This window comes from Procambarus clarkii, chromosome 62, assembly GCF_040958095.1.
Source record: "Procambarus clarkii isolate CNS0578487 chromosome 62, FALCON_Pclarkii_2.0, whole genome shotgun sequence".
Taxonomy (NCBI): domain Eukaryota; kingdom Metazoa; phylum Arthropoda; class Malacostraca; order Decapoda; family Cambaridae; genus Procambarus; species Procambarus clarkii.
Window position 1 is genome coordinate 19,579,426 of NC_091211.1, and position 6,620 is coordinate 19,586,045.

At 36.7% G+C, this 6,620-nt stretch overlaps 2 long non-coding RNA genes across 5 annotated transcripts in view; one reads left to right on the plus strand and one right to left on the minus strand.

Moving 5' to 3' along the window:
- The window catches only part of LOC123766481 (uncharacterized), a 131,004-nt gene extending 129,046 nt beyond the window's left edge, over positions 1 to 1,958 (plus strand). For all 3 annotated transcript variants that reach the window (XR_011223524.1, XR_011223522.1, XR_011223523.1), the window contains one exon: positions 1,860 to 1,958. This is a non-coding gene — a long non-coding RNA (uncharacterized lncRNA). The remainder of the gene's footprint in view (positions 1 to 1,859) is intronic.
- LOC138354278 (uncharacterized) lies at positions 1,786 to 6,032 on the minus strand. 2 transcript variants are annotated; one of them, XR_011223525.1, is made up of 5 exons: positions 5,931 to 6,032; positions 4,637 to 4,857; positions 3,390 to 3,443; positions 2,478 to 2,553; positions 1,786 to 1,927 (listed from the first exon to the last, which is right to left on the minus strand). It is a non-coding gene; the product is annotated as an uncharacterized lncRNA (long non-coding RNA). The 2 variants fall into 2 exon arrangements; XR_011223526.1 differs by lacking the exon at positions 5,931 to 6,032 and adding an exon at positions 5,239 to 5,875.
- Between the last annotated feature and the right edge of the window lie 588 nt (positions 6,033 to 6,620).

The following is a 6,620-nucleotide window of genomic DNA, read 5'->3' on the forward strand; positions in this document are numbered from 1 at the left end:
ACTTTATGCTATTCTCTATGCTCTTTGTCTCTTGCTTTCTCATTCTCATTCCCATTCCTCCTTTGTGGTTGTAGTTGATTCTCGTAGTGCCCTCATGGCTCTAGGGTCCTTTAATCCTGTCCATCCGGTGGTCATTGAGATTCAACATTGGCGGTTTCTTATTTCTAGTAAATTTAAATCAGTAGAGTTTTGCTGGGTTCCCAGCCATATTGGTGTTTCAATGAGCGTGCGGATGCTGCCGCTAAGGAAGCTATCCGTTCTTGTCCCATCTCCCGTAAAGGTATTCCTTATTCCGACTTTTATCCTGTTATTCATTCTTCCCCGTTGGCAGGGTTGTTGGTAACAAGCTGCGTACTCTCAAACTTAGTGTGTCCCCATGGTCTTCCTCCTACCACCGTAACCGGCGGTGGGACACTGCTTTGGCACGGCTGTGGGTTGGTCATACCCGCTTAACCCACGGTCACTTAATGGAGCGCCGCCCTGCTCCTTATTGTCCGAATTGCGTTGTCCCTCTTACAGTTGTGCATATCCTTGTTGAATGTCCTGACTTCCAGGACGAGCGTGTGTCTTGCTTTCCGACCGTCCCTCGCAGTCACTTGTCCCTCGATAGAATTCTAGGTGAATCGGATACTTTTGATATCGTTCGCCTTATGCGTTTTTGTTCTCGTATTGGCATTCTTGGTGATATTTAGCGCCCTCTGATTATTTCGCACTTTGGTGCCTTCTTTTGGTAATTACCTTACCTTCATTGTTTTTTCATTTTAATGTGGTAGTTGTGATATGGATTGTTCTGGCTCACGTGCAAGGTCTTGGATTTTTCTGTTTTATATTAAGAAATTGCCAGTCTTGTTACTATTTGTAGAGTTAGAGATCTGCATTAAGGCCTCAATATTATATTTTTTTTTATAACATGTTATCAGCAATTTTTGTGGTTGGTAATATTTAGATTAATGTCAGTGATGTATATGACAAGGGTTAAGACCCCTTGTGGTATGACAGCATTTTTCCCAGTCATTTCTTTAACAAATGAAAGGGTCCTCATAACCATTCTTTTGTCCTTTCTACCATGTACCTGTTTGTTGCTTCTTTGTCTTTCATTTGGTACTTTGGCTATTAAAACAATGGCCTTTGGTAATGATGCAATTACCATTTCTAAAAAAAATGAGCAGGTTCATTAGGCAGGGTTTGTTTTTAGCAAACAAAGTTTTACAAAAATTCCATTCCTTCAGGACCTTGCAGATGTTAGGTCAAACTAATTGACAGTAATCTGTTTTGCCCTTTCAAACAATGATGGTTTTAATCTAGGTAAAATATTTCAGAATATCTGAAGTTTGGCAGACAAATGATTTAAGAGCTTTGATTAAATTTAAGTTACCAAAGACTTTGTGAAAACCATGTTGTATAGATGCTTCAGTGTCACTTTTCTAATGTTTTGTAGATTTAACAATGATCTTTAATTTAATTATAATTTGTACAAAGCTTAGGTGTTGCATAGCTTTAAATTTACTTTCAAATATGAAAACTAAAATATTGACTAAAGTTTCTTCCACTTTAATATTTCAGACTAATTTGCAATATTTGTTAGTTTATGTAAATTGAATAGGTAGCCCACTTTTACATCTTTTCAATGCATTTTGCATGCACCTATGTAACAAGTTACAAATAGGTGTAAATTTTACCAAGTATTTATTTTCAAAGTAAAAAAATTTCAGATGTTTAAACATTGCATCAATAGTAGTAAACAATAATTTCCAGCATAATTTCAGGAAAAGGTATATAAAGTAGTTTCATCAAAATGTTTTATTAATAAGTTTTACAAATAGTATTTATAATACATCTAATATTTATTACTGTTTCAGGTTGTGGGACAGATGCTCCTAGATGAACAGAAGATCCAAAAGGCCAAGACAACTCCAGAGCCAATCACCTGTAAAAGAAAAATAAACATTAAACAGGGACACTACTTTTATTATCACCAATGCCTAATAAGAAGCCAAAAAAATCCTAACACCCAATCTTTTACGATTGGCTCAGCCAGGCCTATCCCTTCCTCTGCTTTTAGTGCAGAGCTTGTTCCCTGAATGGGAACATTACATCCACCACTTTAGTGCCATCAACACATTGTACATATGCTTTACTGAAAGCACTGTACAATGCATGCCAGGCACTAAAGTTTTAGATGCATCCACCCATTCAGCAAACAAGCCCTGTGAGAATTAACAATGTAACCATTGTTAAGGGTCCCTAAACCTATGCAAATCTAGTCCATCTATTAGATGGGTAGTAGAGTAAAGCCAAGCCAGGGAAATCTGCAGGACTGCCTGGTCCCCTTTTATGAAATGGGGTAGGATCAGTACAAACTGCATCATCCCCTGTGGGTTGTAACAGTAGGACATGGTTACACACCTATAAATGGACTAGATAAGAGAATTAAGATTAGGTCATTGATATAGCTAAAACATCAAATTCAAACTCACCAACTTTTGTAGATTTCCTTTTGCAGAGTAAAGGAGCCTCACTCCAAGCCAGTCCATGCATCATAATCACTTTCACCTGAAAAATATTTCAACAAATTAATTTCAGATTTAAAGCCAATCTTGCTTTACTTTTCTAATTAGCATTCAGTACTTTACAAATTCAGATGGAAAAAATTTCTTTAAGGAATTTACCTTTCCTACATATTCTAGTAGCAGTAGTAAAGATCTAATTTAGCAATATAAATATATATGGCATCAATTTGCCAAGTTTCAGTAAATGTCATTTGAGAAACTATCCACAACTGCACTTCAATGGCAATTTACATTTATCTTTAGCCAATGCTATATTGTTGAAGTTATTACTTTTTTTACTTTTATGCAAATCTATTCAGATTAACCTTTACTACAACTCGCCTGATTCTGTTTAAGTTAACTCTTCCAACTGACAGAGGGACTTCTGGACTTTCCAAACCACATTCTGGAAAACTATATATTTAAAACCAAGCTAAAGTAAACATTGAATATTTTTTTTACTTTCAAGGGAAAAATACCATCACTTAGAACAAAACTTTTCCTGCCATTAACTTTATTTGACTCATGATTACCCTTAACAGTGTTATACATTTATAGATTAAAGCTTATTTAACAAACATTTAATGTTAACTAAACAAGATTTATATTTCATTAAAATTATTAATAAAACACCCTCAACTATGCTGTTTAAGATCTAATGCCCCACATTACAATTTTCACAATTTCAACATACCATTCTATTCAATACATTCCTGAAGGGACTAAACTTGCAGATATGGTACCCACTAACCTAAGCCTAGACTTCCATACCCTAATATTTAATAGGTTTTTAGCAATTAACTTCTACCCTCTAATTCCAATGTACACAACATTACTTACTGTAGATCTGCAAGTATTTTCCTGCAGCTCTTTGTTGCCAGGACCTTCCACAACCTGTCATGTGAACAGTAAATATTACTAAAAAGTTATTTGCATAGCAATGTTATTTTGTTCATACGTGTACCACCAGTTTAACAGATGCCGTTTTAAATGGCACACTAAGTATCTTGTTGTCCCATCTTCATTAATTACAAAGCTATAGTCATTTCAAGTCAACATCCTATACAAATTTTATTTTCCAACAACTTTAGTCATGAACATTTTTCTGGAACATTGCAAACAAACTTTAATTTAACAACCATGTATAACATTTGAATAAAAGCAATACAAAATATATATACAAATTATTATTCTTTTGCAACCACTGCTTACTACTAGGGGGACAAATTTATTCTGTTGAATTATGTACCAAGCTTTTTAGTCTGAAATTTCATAATTAACCCAACTATACTACCAAGACTGATTTTACTAAATTTAGTAATATTTTTACACTAGCAACTATACAAGGCCATATTCTCTCTAGTTATCACCACACTTCTGCAGGTGTAAGGTTCTATCTCCCCCATCTGCAGCACTTATGACCACACTTGGTCTTTATTATAAATTTTTTTATGAACCTGATACAGTACTGTTAATGTATTAAATGTTTTGTGGGAACAATTTAGCTACAGTTCTGCCAAAGGAATGATTAACACACCATGCAAGCCAACTAATATTAAAGTTAGAAATATTTATTAAAGGCAGAAGTTTTTATCATATGGGATGTTATTTTAGAAGAATGGGTGGTGTGGTGGTTATGTTATGGTTAAGTAACATGGTACAAGAGGGCAAGTAGTTGCTGAGCAAGTATGCCAATTTCAATTTCTAGCAAACTGGCAGATACAGCAGAAGTGCACACTTTCTGCATGTATTCTAATGGCAGTAAAATTCCTACTAGAGAGTTACTGGCCACCATTCACTAATGACTAGGGGAAGTTAGCTCAGAGCATCTGATGTGCTTTGATGGCAACGAAAATGTTGCCCCCTTCAAAAGTTAAGCTTGTCTACAGCATTTCTTTTTTAATTAACTATGTAAGGGGGAAGATTCTGAATAGCAAGTGCCAATAGGCACTGCCACTGGCTTATGGCAAAAGATTCTGTAGCAATAGAACTATAAGTCACACTTTCTCCCCCCCCCCCCCCCTTCCTCCCAACTGTTCAGTGTCAAAAGGGAGGATGGGGGGGTGTCCATTTACTGTACCACTTACATTTTAGTGTGGGCTTCATCCACTATTCTGATGTTAGTTGGAACATTTGTGCCAGCTGCTGGTTTGAAAGGGAGGCATACCATGTGCCAATTCAGGAAGCTTTCCACATTCCTCACTGCATGTCAGCTCAGGACCTCACTACCATGTTGGGAGGCAGTTGAAGACTAACCAATCAACATCCCAGGCTGGAGAGCAGTGCCAGCTCGGGGAGAATTTACCACCTGCAAAAAATTTAATACTCTTAACAATCTACAACATCTATCTCATCTTTACCTAGCCCCCAAACCTTACATTTGTTAGCATTAAACTGCATCTGGTAGTCTTAACCATTTCAAAACTATATAGGGCATCTGTATTTTTTATTTGCCAATTCTGCAACTATTGCAGTCTAAACCATAATCTTGCGAATAACCGAGGTCCAAGGAGAGCTTTTAGGCACTACTTACAACACTTCTCCCAACTTAACCCCATTTATACTAATTTCCTTTGGTATAGCCATGACCTAATCAACTTCAGTCGGCATTCCCAATGATCCGAGCCCCTATCAATTTTGCGCCACTATCAAAATCTCTTCTGAAGTCAAGGTACACAAAATCACAAACCTTATCACCATTTCCTCAACTATGCAACCTAATCCATGAACATTTAGTAATAAAACTATGCGATTCATGTATCTAGTCATGTTTCTCAAAAAGAGTAGAGAAATGGCACTTGCAATGTTAGATTCTAGTAACTTTCCTCACAATAGACTAAGCTAATTGGTCACTAACTTAAGCGTTAAAGTTAACTCAAACTTTTCCTTTAAAACTTGCTATATTAGGAACTTTCCACGACCGGCCTTTACCCGACATAATTAAATAGGGTAAAATCGGTATATTAAATGCAGTAAAACTACGGTAAATTCAATATGATAAACTTGCATTCTTTAAGCATGGGCTGCATAGTAAGTGAACTAAACTAAATGTTAAGCACCCTGGCAAACCACTTCGTTCTATTCAATTTCTTTATTTAATAACTTTGTCCGGCTAGAATTTTTAGATTAGATTAAAGGAACACCCTCCCTGGTAACGGCTGAACTAGTTAACCAAATACAAATATTTAGGTAAAATACTTTCATAAAACCCGTCTACTTCCCCCACCAGTAGACTTGTTCAGCTAAAGGCATAATGTAATGTTCCACTTTAGTAAATAAAGACTTAAAAAAACACTACCCCATCTGTGTAGTTACCAGTTACCTGACATTCTACGCTTAAAATAACCCATCTATTTCCCATAATTGTTCGATATAACTTACCTCTCACCCGCTGTTCGAGTACACAGCAGTATATATCCTCCTCCATCACTCACCGCGTGGATACTATTTCACTCTGGCCGCAAATTACCTCAAATGACCTACGTTGTCCATAAACATATATAGAAGAGCAACTGACCATAACACCCGTATAGCGATCATCACATAACGTGGGAACATTAGTAGTACTGCTGTCAAAACATAGATGGCGCCAGGACAAACGGTAATTCCTATGGACTCGCCTAGTTATGCGTAGGGAATTGACCTTCAGCTGTTTGGTCCCGCCCCTCAGCCGTATTCACCTAGTTGTACTCACCTAATTTGTGCTTGCAGGGGTTGAGCTTTGGTTCTTTGGTCCCGACTCTCAACCGTCAATCAACAGGTGTACAGGTTCCTGAGCCTATTGGGCTCTATCACATCTACATTTGAAATTGTGTATGGAGTCAGCCTCCACCACATCACTGCTTAATACATTCCATTTGTTAACTACTCTGACACTGAAAAAATTCTTTCTAATATCTCTGTGGCTCATTTGGGTACTAAGTTCCCCTTGTTCGTGTTCCACCCGTGTTAAAGAGCTGTCTTTGTAACTATCAAAATGCATATATCTTTGCTTTCACTTCAGTTATATTTATGACAAGGGATTTAAAATTTGCCTATATTTCTGCTTCTCTGATGACATTAAAAACTTTC